The 15,975-nt window shown below is 33.5% G+C and overlaps 1 protein-coding gene across 13 annotated transcripts in view; it reads left to right on the forward strand.

Moving 5' to 3' along the window:
* RNF180 (ring finger protein 180) overlaps positions 1 to 15,975 on the forward strand; it is a 242,256-nt gene that overhangs the window by 202,209 nt on the left and 24,072 nt on the right. The gene's annotated exons all lie outside the window — the stretch shown is intronic.

The following is a 15,975-nucleotide window of genomic DNA, read 5'->3' on the forward strand; positions in this document are numbered from 1 at the left end:
CTTGTGATAGTTTGCTAAGAATGATGGTTTCCAGCTGCATCCATGTCCCTACAAAGGACACAAACTCATCCTTTTTTATGGCTGCATGGTATTCCATGGTGCATATGTGCCACATTTTCTTAATCCAGTCTGTCACTGATGGACATTTGGGTTGATTCCAAGTCTTTGCTATTGTGAATAGTGCCGCAATGAACATATGTGTGCATGTGTCTTTATAGCAGCATGATTTATAATCCTTTGGGTATATCCCCAGTAATGGGATGGCTGAGTCATATGGTACATCTAGTTCTAGATCCTTGAGGAATCGCCATACTGTTTTCCATAATGGTTGAACTAGTTTATAATCCCACCAACAGTGTAAAAGTGTTCCTATTTCTCCACATCCTCTCCAGCACCTGTTGTTTCCTGACTTTTTAATGATTGCCATTCTAACTGGTGTGAGATGTTATCTCATTGTGGTTTTGATTTGCATTTCTCTGATGGCCAGTGATGATGAGCATTTTTTCATGTGTCTGTTGGCTGTATGAATGTCTTCTTTTGAGAAATGTCTGTTCATATCCTTTGCCCACTTTTTGATGGGGTTGTTTTTTTCTTGTAAATTTGTTTGAGTTCTTTGTAGGTTCTGGATATTAGCCCTTTGTCAGATGAGTAGATTGCAAAAATTTTCTCCCATTCTGTAGGTTGCCTGTTCACTCTGATGGTAGTTTCTTTTGCTGTGCAGAAGAACAAAGCTGGAGGCATCACGCTACCTGACTTCAAACTATACTACAAGGCTACAGTAACCAAAACACCATGGTACTGGTACCAAAACAGAGATATAGACCAATGGAACAGAACAGAGTCCTCAGAAATAATACCACACATCTACAGCCATCTGATCTTTGACAAACCTGAGAGAAACAAGAAATGGGGAAAGGATTCCCTATTTAATAAATGGTGCTGGGAAAATTGGCTAGCCATAAGTAGAAAGCTGAAACTGGATCCTTTCCTTACTCCTCATACGAAAATTAATTCAAGATGGATTAGAGACTTAAATGTTAGACCTAATACCATAAAAACCCTAGAGGAAAACCTAGGTAGTACCATTCAGGACATAGGCATGGGCAAAGACTTCATGTCTAAAACACCAAAAGCAACGGCAGCAAAAGCCAAAATTGACAAATGGGATCTCATTAAACTATGACTTCCTTTCAAATGAGCACTGATTTTGTTGGAAACACAAGCAGCAGAGCTTTGAGGAGATAAGACATAGCTGAAGCAGTAGTGATTTTTTTAACCCTCAAGAGAAAATCTCTCAATCAGATAAAAAATTTTTTCTAAATTTAATTGTCATTACATTAATGGAGTCTGGTATGTCTGAACAATATTTCCTGTTGGGATGATATTTAAAATATTAAGTACTAGTAACAAAATCTGTATGTAAGTCTAAAATTATAAAATAGATTTTTTATTCTCTAAATGGCTATTTATAAAACTGATTACCAAGTGATATTACTTATTATTTACCATGTCAAGTAATTTGTATTTGTAGATTTAGAAAGTATAGCATTGTTTTGATATGAATATTGCTACTTAAATACCTTGTCTGAGACATGATCCAACAAGAGAGTTTCATCCAATAAGCTTGAGTTAAGATTTTAACTACCTATGAGTCATTTTCTCCTTAATTCCTCTTTTGTTTCAAAAAGGTTGCTAAATAAGTAACCTCCAAAGTATTTCCTAAAAGGACACCTGTTAGTCAGTTCTAACCCAACACTGCTTGCTATAAAACTAAATCAACACTGCTGAACATTTAGCATACCTAACCAGAAGTAAGTCCCCCCCCCCGTTTATTATATCAAAAAATGTCCCCTTATATTTCCAAATGTCTGTCACCACCATTCCTTGAGAACAACTGAGGCTACAAATAGACATAAACATTAATTAGGGTTGCTTATTCTTTTAATGCCAAAGAAAAGATTTTAAAGTAAGATATATTTCTGTATTTAGAGAGAATGGATAAAATGATTTTTAAAAATAGCTGTCTTCTCAAAAAGCAATTGTTTGGAATTTTTAATACAAAATGACAGGCTACTGAAAGAAGCTTTTTGAATTGTCTTAATGTTTGAAATACCTGAAATTCATGGTACTATCACAAATACATAAACAGAAACTGGCTGAAGACTCAGCTCCATCACATATGTAACCCATGGCAAATCAACTAAACTCAAAGCTAGAGCCTTCCTTTTTTAATCTGTAAAATGGGGTCACATATCTATCTTACATGACTGTTAGTTATGATCTAATCCAGTCTGTTCCACAACCTAAATGAGACTCTTTGATGTATTTCCTGACAAAATATAATTTTGTAATATGTTACACGTTAGGTTAAATTTAAAAGTTAAAATCTCTAGGCTATATTTGCTGTTAAAACTTTACCAATGAATTTGTTTTTAATATATAGCTATATAATTATAAATAGACTAATTGGTAATATCTAGTTTATTCTGTATTCCACATTAACAGAAGTAAAGGAAAAACATTTTCTGCTTATTACAGAAAAACTAAGTTTTGCTTCATTCATGGGGAAAAAATCCTCAATTTTGAATATAAAATGACTATTGGAAAATGTAATTGAACATAAACTGAATGCTATTAAAGTAAAACGAATAAACAAAAATTAGAGATTGTGTTTACCTCAACCTTGGAAAGCAACCATTCAGTCAAATTAGTATCACTAATGGATTGCATAAGTGCTGTTTGCTTATCTTTTTAATATTAAAATTGCCTTCTGGTATTTATTATATTAATATATGTACTCTGGAAACAAAGTAAAAAATAAATCGTGGTTAGCCTAATTGTGTCCAATTTGAAATAGTATAACATAAACCCAGAATTCATGAATATAAATATAAATATTAATGTTATATGTTATATAACCTAGTGACAAGTATTATAGCCCCCAGAAACTAAGGAAAAAATTAAAATATGTAAATCCATGTTTACTTTTGGTATTTAAAGTCATAAAAGTTAAAAGACATCGTATAACCACAAAGTAAGTCTTGATACATTTTAAAAGATTATATCTTCTCTGACTGCATGGAATGAAGCTAGAAATCCATATAAACAGAAAACTGAAAATTCACTAAATATGGAAATTAAACAGCACACTCTCAAACAACCAATTGGGTCAAAGAAGAAAGCACGAGGGAAATTAGAAAATACACTGATATGTATGAAAACAAAAATATGGCATACCAAAAATTTACAGGATCCAGCAACAGTAGTGCTAAAAGGATATTTTATAGCAGTAAATGCCTCCATTAAAAAAGAAGAAAGATCTCAAGTCAACATAATTTTATACTTTGAACTAGAAAAGTAGCACTCTAAACCCCAAGCTAGCATAAGGAAGAAAATACATGATTAGAATAGGGATTAATGAAATACATAATAGAAAAATAGAATCAACAAAACAAAAATTTGGCCAGCAAAACATCAAAAACCTGGGCAAGCTTTTACCTACACTGACAAAGATAAAAGAGAGAGGATGCTTATAAATAAAATAAAAAATGAGAGTGGAGACATTACTACCAATTTTACAAAAATAAGGATTATAATACTATGAGCAATTATTTACCAACAACTTAGAGGACTTAAGTAAATGCATGAATTTATAAAAACATACAAATTATCTGAACTGAATCTGGAAGAAATAGAAAATCTCAACAGAACTATAACAAGTAAAAAGATTGAGTCAGTAATCACAAACTTCCTAAGAAAGAAAAGTCCAGGACCAAATAGCTTCACTGATGAATTCTGCCAAATATTGAAAGAAGCAACACCAATCCTCAAACTCTTCAAAAAAAAAAAAAAAATGAAGAAGAAACACTTCATGATTCATTCTATGAGGAGGACAGCACTACCTCAGTATGGAAGCCAAAGTTATCACAAGAAAATAATTATAGACCACTATCCCTTTGGAATATAAATGCAAAAATTCTCCACGAAATACTAACAAACTGATTCTAACAGCATATTAAAAGGTTTATGCATTATTGCCAAATGGGATTTGTCTAGGAATGCAGGCATGGTTCAACATAAGAAAATCAATGTAATGTACCACATTAATAAAAGGGGGAAAGGGAATTGTTTTACTTGATACAGAAAAGCATTTGACAAAATCTAGCACCCTGTCATGATAAACACACTCAGAAGACTAGGAGTAAGACTACTTCAACATGACAATGGGCACTTAGGAAAACCTCATAGCTGACACCACACATTTGTGAAAAACTGAAAGCTTTCCCCCTAAAATTAGGAACAAAATGAGGATGTCCAGTTTAATCACTGCTGTTGAACATTGTGCTGGAAACTCTCGCTGGAACTATTTGATTTATTTATTTATTTATTTATGCCATAAATAAATGGCATCCAAATTGGAAAAGAAGCAGTAAAACTATCTCTATTCAGATGTCCTAATCCTGTATATAGAAAATCCCAAAGAATTCAAAAGAAAGCTATTAGAGCTAATTAATTTAGCAACATGGCAGGTTATAAGATCATCACAGAAAAATCACTTGTGTTTCTGTACACTAGGAATGAACAATCCAGAAAGGACACTAAAAGCAATTTGGTTTACAATGGCATCTAAAAGAATAAAATACCTAGGAATAATTTTAAGCATGGATGTTAAAAACTTGCACACTGAAAACTATAAGATGTTGCTGAAGGAAATTAAAGAAGACCCAAATAAGTAGAAAGACATCCTGTGTTGATGCATTAGAAGATTTAATACTGTTAAGATATCAGTACTACCCAAGGCCATCTACAAATTTAACACAATTCCTATCAAAATTTCAACAGCGCTTTTTGTAGAAATGAAAAGGATGATCTTCAGATTCATACAGAATTTCAAGGGTCCTGCATAACCAAAAAAAAATCCTGAAAAGAAGTACAGTGTTCATAATATCAAAACTTACTACAAAGCTACAGTAATCAAAACAGTGTAGTACTGGCATACAGACAGACATACAGACCAAGGGAATAGAAAGTACAGAAATAAATACATATATCTATGACCAGTTGATTTTTGACAAGTCTACTGATGAAGTCCATTCATCTGGGAAAGAATAGTCTCTTTAATAAATAGTGCTAGGTTAGCTGGATTTACATATGCAAAAGAATGAAGTTGGACCCCTTAACTACAAGTTGATCAATGACCTAAATATAAAAATTTAAAAACATAAATCTTGCAAAATAAAAAGGGGTAAATATTTACGAACAGTGGAGTCTTAGATATGACATCAGAATCAGAAGCAACAAAAGTAAATTGAACTTGATCAAAATTAAAAATTTTGAAAGGAATCACTTGAGGCCAGGAATTCAGGACCAACCTGGGCAACATAGTAAGACCCTGTCTCTAACAACAACAACAACAAATTGTAATTAGCTGGACATGGTGGTGCATGCCTGTAGTCCTAGCTACTTGGGAGGCTGAAGAGTAGGAACATTTTTTCAGCCTAAGAGGTTGAGGCTGAAGTGAGCTATTGCTGTGCCACTGCACTACAGCCTGGGTGACAGAGTGAGACCATCCCTGAAAAAAAAAAAAAAAAAATTAAATGTGGTGCAAGGGACATATCAAGAAAGTAAAAAGACAACATGGGTACATACAGAATGGAAGAAAATGGTTGCAAATCATTTCTGATAATGGCTTAATATCCAGCCTATACATATAAAATGTTAGCAAGGAGAAATTGGAACTCTGATACATTGCTGGTGGAAATGTAAATTCTTCAAAAAGCTAATCATAGAATTACCATATGACTCTACAGTTCTGTGTATACCCAAAAGAATTGAAAACAGGGACTCAAAAAGATATTTGTATGCCAGTGTTCATTGCTACATTATTCACAATAGCCAAAGGTAGAAACAACCTAAATTTCCATTAGCAATTGAATGGATAAACAAAATGTGGTATACAATAGGTAAAAAGGAATTAAAGCCATAAAAAGGAATAATATTCTGATACATACTGCAATATGGATGAAGCTTGAAGACATTATACTCAGTAAAATAAGCCAAACACTAAAGGCCAAGATTGAGTGATTCCACTTATATGAGATATCTATAACAGGCAAATTCATATAGGTAGAAAGCAGAATAGAGATTACCAGTGGCTGGGGAAAGGGACTCATGAGTTACTGCTTAATGGCTACAGTTTCTGTTTTGGATAATGAAAAAACTTGAAAATAAATAATGGTGATGGTTGTACAACATTGTGAATGTAGTTATTGCCACTGAGTTGTACACTTAAAATTAGTTAAAATGACAAACATTATGTTATATATATCTTACCCAATAAAAACTATTTTTAAAAAAAGTGGTATTCAATTCTTACCTGGTTATTGAACCAAAACAAAAAAATTTGTAATGTAGCCTGATAACTTTAAAAATTATACTGAAATTTAAGATGTTATAAGTAATGTACAATAAATTTTAACTTATTCAATATAAAAGGTTAGCTTTCAGAATTAATACTTTTTACTCTAGGAGCCTGGGGATATAGGAGAAAAGATGAAATTTAAAATCTCTTTTGCGTTAACTTTTTAAGTATATTAACAGTAACTCTATACCTAGTTGTGACTATAAATATATCGTTCCACCTCTGCTAAGACCTACTTATATCAATCAACTTTTGACACAACAAAATTCTTATGTAATATGAAGCAGTAAAATATTGTGCTTTAACCTTTTATCCATCCCATCATATGTGAAAGATAGGACATGTCTCATTTTTAATACTAATTTCAAGACTCTCTGAATTAGCCTCTAAAGAACCTACAAAATGCCTTTCAAATATATTCATATTAATTTTCAATTCCTGCCGAAAATATATTTGAAAGCCTTGATTTAGGACAGTCTCAAAAATATGCTAATTATTCATTTTATTCTCTAAAGTCAATCCTTTTATGCAGGTACTCGTCCATCCAAAAACATTTATTGAATGCCCACCATTAGCACAACACAACCTACCAAAATTACAAAAATTCGTGATTAGAGATAGTTTTTCTATCTCTGAAACAACTCAAAGTAATAGAGTTCACTTTATGGTCTTTGATGGTGAATATAAATTTGAATCATATTCTGTAGGGAAAAAAGTCATGTTTTTTCTAGGATATGAGAGAGAAATCACTCTGATGTAAAATTATTTCTACAAAATAGAATTGAAGAAAAGACAAGAGTATCTTTGTAATTTTTATAATCTAAACCTGATGGCAACTTGGAGATTTTCTTCACGGGTCCTTCTTCCTCTTTGATTTCACCACAATGAATTTCTCCAAGAACTTGTTTTTTCCATGTGGGAAAAGAAGTCAGATTCAAGTTTCATTTTTATCACCTGTTTCTTCCACAGTTTTATTAGTTACTTCATTGTTTTCAGTAAGAATTCATAGTAAGATTAAAATTTTCCCTGAACTGCCAGGTGCTCCACCCCACATCATCCTAAACCTTGGAACCCAACCTAAATCACGATGACAGAGCAGCCCCTGTGTGGTATATTGCTGGTTATTGTGGCAGAGGAAAAGAGACTGCTGCAAAGCAACTTAAATGGATAAATGCCTCTACCCAGAAACAACACACATAACTTTGATTGGACAACCATTTTCACTGGTCAAGTCCCATGGCCTTCATAACTTCCAGGGGACAGGGAAGTACAAACACACCATGTAATCAGAGACTAGAATATTTCTGAAGAGCCTTAAGGGAACAATTATGAAAGTTTTCGTCCAGTTTATTTGAAAACTTGGATATAATGGATAATCTTTTATAAAAAGTTATTAGCAATGGCTCGAGAATAACTAGAAGACATCAAGAGACCAACAAATATTAAATAAATTGGTAGGTATTTTTAAGTCTGCCCATAGACCTGAAAAAACTACAGGCCCAAGTGGTTGTATAGACTAGATTTATCAAACCTTTAAGAATTCTATTTTTATGCAAACTGTTTGAGATACTAAAAGAGATTACAAGATTACCAATGTCTAGAACTGTTAATGGCTTGAGATTTTACCCTATTTGTAAGCTAACAAGTTATCTGGCCACTGTCATAGTTGGTGGCAGAAGACAAAAGACTTATGTGTTAGAGACAAAGGATGGTTTGTTACTCACAGTGGTAGCCAGAGTAGCAGCATTTGTGATGGATACCTGAGCCTCATTTCTTATAGGGTATCATAATATCCATATATGCAGTGGGGTGTGTTACATGGGAGAACTCTAAGCTTACAAAACCCAAATCTTTTATAACAGGCATTAAAAATGCTGTGTTCTAAGAATACAAACAAACCTATACTCTGCTCCAAAGGGAGACACACTATCTTCCAAGACAGTTTACTATGCAAATCTTTCAAAACATAGTCCAGAACAAAGGCAGTTAGTACTTATGCTTGCAAGATGTGCACACACAGAGAGATCGATGGAAAATTGTCACCCAATAGCTAACATGTTTTATGAAGCCAATAAAATCATGATACACAAACCAGGTAAAAGTAGCATAAAACAGAATACTATAGACCAATCTCCCTTTTAGCATATGGATTAAAATACCATATAAAATAGTAGCAAGCTGAGTTCCTCAGTATATAAAAACCAGTATTAAGGACATGTGGAATTTATCCATATGAAGGAATGGTATATATGAGGGAGGAAAATCAATTTAATAAATTTAATATTATTCAACAGTAGAAAAATTCACAGGTTGAATTTATCACATTAACAGATTAAAGGAGAAAACCATATGAACGTCTTCAGAGGTAAAGAGAAATTATTTTGACTTGTGAATAATGAGTATGTGGAATATTGGCACAAGAATTCAATTCTTCAGATTCCTTGAAGCGTACAGTTTTCACTGCAGTATGCCTTTTTTCACTGGATTGTATGGCAAAAAAGTGAAGTATGTGTCTTTATTATGTCTCTTTAAAATAGCATGGTTAAAATGAACTATAGCATAGTTAAAATGAACTAAGAATACTGAGTACTCTTTAAACTGTGTCTTAATAGCAAAATAATTACCAGCTTATCACAAAGAATAAGTTATGATTATGCCTGTAAAAGTGAATTCCTGGTGCAGAAGCTTCTCTTACCATTAACTCCAATCCAAATTTTTTAAAATGAAGTGGTTATATATATTAAAATATATACATTGACTACTATGTTATAATAGTTCTAAGTGTATTATCTCCTGTACCATGCATTTTAAATGGGGACAAAAATTGGTACTTGGTGGACAAAAAAAAATCTTGGATATTAGAGTGGTTTGCGATCCTCATAAGCTCAACCCTACCAGACAAAATCTTACATTTATTTGCCCTGTTAGAAACTAGAAATTTAAATTTAATAAATTTAACTTATTAATTTAAATTTAAATTTATTGATTAAAATAATTTTTTAACTTTTGGGTTCAGGGGTACATGTGCAAGTTTGTTGTATAGGTAAACTCATGTCACAGGGATTTGATACACAGATTATTTCATCACTGAGGTACTAAGCCTAGGAACCAATGGTTATTTTTCTGCTCCTCTCCTTCCTCCCACCCTTCACCTTCTGATAGACCCCAGTGTCTACTGTTCCCCTCTTTGTGTCCATGTGTTCTCATCATTTAGCTCCAGCTTATAAGTGAGAACATGATATTTGGTTTCCTGTTCCTACATTAGCTTGCTAAGGATAATGACCTCCAGCCCCATCCATGTTCCTGCAAAGGCCATGATCTCATTCTTTTTTATGGCTGCATAGTATTCCATAGTGTATATTTACCACATTTTCTTTATCCAGTGTACCATTGTTGGGCATTTAGGTTGATTCCATGTCTTTGCTATTGTGAATAGTGCTACAAAGAACATACATGTGCATGTGTCTTTATGATAGAATGATTTATATTCCTTTGGGTATATACCCAGTAATGGGATTGCTGGGGTTGAATAGTAGTTCTGTTTTTAGGACTTTGAGGAATCGCCACACAGCTTTCCACAATGGTTGAACTAATTTATAATTTACACTCTCAACAGTGTATAAGCATTTCTTTTTCTCTGCAATCTCACCAGCATCTTTATTTTTGGACTTTTCAATAGTAGCCATTCTGACTGGTGTGAGATGGTATCTCATTGTGGTTTTGATTTGAATTTCTCCAATGATCAGTGATATTGAGCTTTTTTGCTGTTTCTTGGCCATATGTATGTCTTCTTTTCAAGAATGTCTGTTCATGTATTTTGCCCACTTTTTAAAGGGGTTGTTTTTTTCTTGTAAATTTAAGTGCCTTATAGAGGCTGGATATTAGACCTTTGTCAGATGCATAGTTTGCAAAAATTTTCTCTCATTCTGCAGGTTGTCTGTTTATTCTGTTAATAGTTTCTTTTGCTGTGGAGAAGCTCTTTAGTTTAATTAGATCCCAGTTATCAGTTTTTGCTTTTGATGCAGCATTGCTTTTGGCATCTTCATCATGAAATCTTTGCCCATTCCTATGTCCAGAAATCAATTGGACATATCGTGTATATTGTCTTCCAGGGTTTTTATGTTTTGGGGTTTTACATTTAAGTCTTTAACCCATCTTGAATTGATTTTTAATATGGTATAAGGGGTCCACTTCAGTCTTCTACATGTAGCAAGCCAGTTATCCAAGCACCATTTATTGAATAGAGAGTACTTTCCCCATTGTTTGTTCATGTCAGCTTTGTTGATAATCAGATGCTTGTTGATGTGCAGCCTTATTTTGGGGCTCTCTATTCTGTTCCATTGATCTCTGTTTTTGTACTAGTAGCATGCTGTTTTGGTTCCTATCACCCTGTAGCATAGTTTGAAGGCAGATAGCATGATGCCTCCAACTTTATTCTTATTGCTTAGGATTTCCTTGGCTATTCAGGCTCTTTTTTGGTTCCATATGAACTTTGAAGTAATTTTCTCTAGTTCTGTGAAGAATGTCATTGGTAATTTGCTAGGAACAGCATTAAATCTTTAAATTGCTTTGGACAGTATGGCCATTTTAATGATATTGATTATTCCTATCCATCACATGGAATGTTTTTCCTTTTGTCTGTATCATCTCTGATTTCTTTGAGTAGTGGTTTGTAGTTTTCCTTGTAGATATCTTTCACCTTCCTGGTTAGCTGTATTCCTGGGTATTTTATTCTTTTTGTAGTAATTGTGAATGGGAATTTGTTCTTAATTTGGCTTTCTGCTCACCTGTTGTTGGTGTATAGGAATGCTAGTGAGTTTTGCATATTGAGTTTCTATCCTGAGTATTTGCTGAATTTGCTTATCAGCTTAAGAACTTTTAGACTGAGACTATGGGCTCTCTAGATATAGAATCATGTTGTCTGCAAACAGGGATAGTTTGACTTCCTCTCTTCCTATTTGGATGTTCTTTCTTTCTTTCTCTTGCCTGATTACTCTGTCCAGGACTTCCAGTGCTTTTCAAATAAGAGTGGTTACAGAGGGCATCCTTGTCTTATGATGGTTTTCAAGGGGAATACTTCCAGCTTTTGCCAGTTCAGTATGATGTTGGCTGTGGGGTTGTCATAGATGGCCCTTATTATTAAGGTATATTCCCTCAATACCTAGTTTGTTGAGAGTTAACGTGAAACGATGTTGAATTTTATTGAAAGTCTTTTCTGCATCTATTGAGATGGTTATTGTCTTTAGTTCTGTTTATGTGACAAATCACATTTATTGATCTACATACATTGAACCACACTTGAATCCCAGGGATAAAGCCTACTTATTTGTGGTGAACTCACTTTTTGATGTGCTGATAAATTCAGTTTGCCAGCATTATGTTGTGGATTTTTGCATCGATGTTCGTCAAGGACATTGGCCTGAAGTTTTATTTTTTTGTTGTTTTGTCTGCAAGGCTTTGCTATCAGGATGATGCTGGCCTCATAGAATGCATTGGAGAGGAGTCTCTCCTAAATTTTTTTGGCATAGTTTCAGTAGGAATGGTACCAGCGTTCTTCGTATATCTTATAGAATTTGGCTGTGAATCAGTCTGGTCCTGGAATTTTTTTGGTTGATAGGCTAATACTGATTCAATTTCAGAGCTTATTATTGGTCTCTTTAGGGATTCAATTTCTTTCTGGTTCAGTCTTGGGAGTGTGTATGTGTCCAGGAGTTTATCCATTTGTTGTAGATTTTCTAGTTTGTATGCATAGAAGTGTCCATAATATTCTCTAATGGTTACTTGTATTTCTGTGGAGTCAGTGGTGTAATAATATCCCCTTTGTGTTTACTTGGATGTTCCTTTTTCTTGTTTATTAGTCTAGTTAGTGGCCTATCTGAATTTTTTCAAAAAAAAAAAAAAAACAGCTTTTGGTTTTGTTGATATTTGAATGGCTTTTTGTGTCTGTCTCCTTCAGTTCAGCTTTGATTTTGATTATTTCTTGTCTTCTAGCTTTGGGGTTGGTTTGCTCTTGTTTCTCTAGTTATAATGTTAGGCTGTTAATTTCAGATCTTTCTAACTTTTTGATGTGGGTGTTTAGTGCTGTAAGTTTCCCTTTTAACTCTTCTCATTAGTTTCAAAGAGCTTCTTGGTTTTTGCCTTCATTTCATTATTTGCCCAAAAGTCATTCAGAAGCAGGTTAATTTCCATTCCAGAAGCAGGTTAAATGTATAGTTTTGGGACATATTCTTCTTATTAAATTCTGTTTTTATTGCATTGTGGTCCAGGGGTGTGGATGTTTTTATTTCAGTTTTAATTTTCTGGGGACTGTTTTATGTTCAATTGTGTGGGCAATTTTAGAATATGTGCCATGTGGCAATGACAAGAATGTATATTCTGTTGTTTGGTGGTTGCAAGTTCTGCCCATTTGGTCAAGTGTCGAGTTCAGGTCCCAAATATCTTTGTTAATTTCCTTCCTAGTGATCTAATACTTTCAGTGGGGTGTTGATAGCTCCCACTATTAGTGTGAGGGAGTCTATGTCTCTTTAAAAGTCTCTAAGAACTTGCTTTATGAATCTGGGTGCTCCTGTGTTGGGTGCATATATATTTAGGTTGTCTTCTTATAGAATTGAACCCTTTACCATTATGTAATGCCCCTCTTTGTCTTTTTTAATCTTTGTTGGTTTAAAGTCTTTGTGTTACTAGGATTGCAACCCCTGCTTTTTAATGCTTTCCATTTGCTTGGTAGATTTTTCTCCATCCCTTTATTTTGAGCCTGTAGGTGTCACTGGATGTAAGATGAGTCTCTTGAAGATGGCATACCATTGGATCTTGGTTCTTTATACAGCTTGCCATGCTGTGCCCCCTTTTTTTTTTTTAACTGTGGTATTTAGCACATTTACATTCAAGGTTAGTATTGATATATGTGGATTTGATCCTGTTGTTAGTTGTTTATTATGCTAAACTATTTGTATCGTTGCTTTATAGTGTCACTGGTCTGTGAACTTAGAATTTTTGCAGTGGGTGGTAACAGTCTTTCCTTTCCGTATTTGATGCATCTTTCAGGAGCTCTTGTAAGGATGATATTATGGTGACAAATTCCGTCAGCATTTGCTTGTCTGAAAAGGATATTATTTCTCCTTTGCTTATGAAGCTTAGTTTGGCCATATATGAAATTCTTGGTTGAAATTTCTTTTAAGAATGTTGAATATAGACCTCCAATCTCTTCTGGCTTGTAAGGTTTCTGCTGAGAGGTCCACTGTCAGTCTGATGGGCTACCCTTTGTAGGGGATCTTTCTCTCTAGCTGCCTTTAACATTTTTTCTTTCATTTCCACCATGGAGAATTTTATGATTATATGTCTTGGGGATAACCTTATTAAATATTTTGCATTCACTGGATTTGAATGTTGGCCTCTATAGCTAGGTTGGGGGAGTTCTCGTGGATGATCTCCTGTAATATGTTTTCCAAGTTGCTTCTCTCCCCAACTCTTTCAGTAAATGAAATACAAAATATATTCAAGCGCTTCAATAATAGTTTAGATAAAGCAGAAGAAAGAATACCAGAACTTGAAGACAGGTCTCTTGAAATAACCCAGTCAGACAAAAATAAAGAAAAAAGAATTTTAAAAGGATGAACAAAGCCTGTGTGACATATGAGACACCATAAACTGACCAAATATTCAAATTTTTGGTGTCCCAGAGATGAAGTGAAAAATGAAAGGTATAGGAAACATATTTAATGAAATAATAGATGAAAGCTTCACAAGGCTAGAAAATTATTTACATATCAAGATACAGGAAGCTCAGAAATCCCCAAATAGACATACTGCGAAAAGGTTTTCTCTGTGGTACATATAGCCAAACTATCAAGAATCAAAGAATCTTTAAAACAGGAAAAGTATCTAGTCACTTACAAGGGAACCCCAATCAGAAAACATTGGATTTCTCAGTAGAAACCTTATAGACCAGAGAATAGAATGACATATTCAAAGTGCTGAAGAAAAAAAATGGCAGCCAAGGATATTATACATGACAAAGTTTTCCTTCAGAAATGAAGGATAAATAATGCCTTTTCCAGACAAGGAAATGCTGATGGAATTCATCACCACTAGGCTGGCCCTGTAAGAAATGCTTAGGGGAGTCCTACACCTGGAAGCAAAAGAATGACATCATGAAAACACTTGAAAGTAAAACCCAAATGGTAGAACAAACATACAAATAAGAGAAAAAATACAAAGGATACCACTACAGAGAACCACCAGACTACAAAGATAAACAATAAAATATTACATATATGCCATAAAAATGTACAAATATTGTGTGGCAGTAAAAAAAAGTTTTTTAATCAGATATGATAGAAAGTCAACCAAGATCAATTAGAAATCATTTTAAAACCTACTTGAAATGTAGCTCTACAAATTAATTTAAAATATCACTTACTTCATGTTTATCTTTTTAAATTTCATGTTTTGAACCTATATAAGCAAATATAATTTCCAAATAAACTTAATACATAAAAAATAGGATAGTTCTTGATTAAAGAGTTTTGACTTTAAGCGACCATACTAATACCCAGGTAAATGCAACCTTGCCATCAGAATAAGCAGCCTGACCTAGAGCATATTTAACATTACTCAATTGTTGTAACAAATGAACCAAAATCTGCCTCAAGCTAGAGCTTCACAGAACTTTTATCACCAGAATTGCTAGCAAGTACCAGAATTACATTTTTCTGCCTAGTTTATTATGCTGTCCCTGCTTCCTAACACGAATAAACACAGAAATACTTAAAGTAGAAAGTAGATAAGTAAAAAGCAAAAGATTAATAGGTTATCAGTCCTCAGAAAATTGAATTTTGTTTTTTAAATGACTTTGAGTTTATATATTGGTCAACCAAAAAAAAAAAAAAAAACAAGTTGCTATTAAGCAGGTTTTTTCTCAAGCTCTAATTAGCATTAAATATACAAAAGAAAATTGTATTTCATGGTGTAATATTTCTCAGAAATGTCATATTCATTTAGTAATAAGTAGACTATAGTTTACTTTCAAGATTTGCTTTTTCTCTACCAACCAATCCCCATGCTTTCAATTCTCTGGAAATTAAAGCTAAATTTCTTTAAAGGAGTATCATTACATCTGTCCAGTTTATTCGATGCTAAAACAAAATAAGATATTATTCTTAGAACCTTGCTCAAAGAATTAAACTGAATGAAATTCTCATAAGATACAAGGTTAAGTGGGTGATCAGAAGTTATAAAAGCAGTTGTAAAAATAAAACATGAATAAAGTTTAAATTTAGAAAATATTCTCTTGAAAATAATTACATTTGATTCCCACAAATTTTTGAAGAAATCAGATAGCAGAAATGAGAAATTCATGACCAAAAGAGATAAATGTCTTGCCCCAATGAAGTGGCAGACCTAGGCAAATCTCCTGACTTAATATCCTGTGTTCTTTGCTACCCTGCCTTTAATGCCCTGAACTAGAAGAGGCTTCTAATAGTTGCTTGTCGTTGAAAAAACTGTCGGGAAGCAACATAAATCCACTCAGTGAAATCAAGATATGCTTTGTTTAA

This window comes from Macaca fascicularis, chromosome 6 (assembly GCF_037993035.2).
Source record: "Macaca fascicularis isolate 582-1 chromosome 6, T2T-MFA8v1.1".
Classification (NCBI taxonomy): Eukaryota; Metazoa; Chordata; class Mammalia; order Primates; family Cercopithecidae; genus Macaca; species Macaca fascicularis.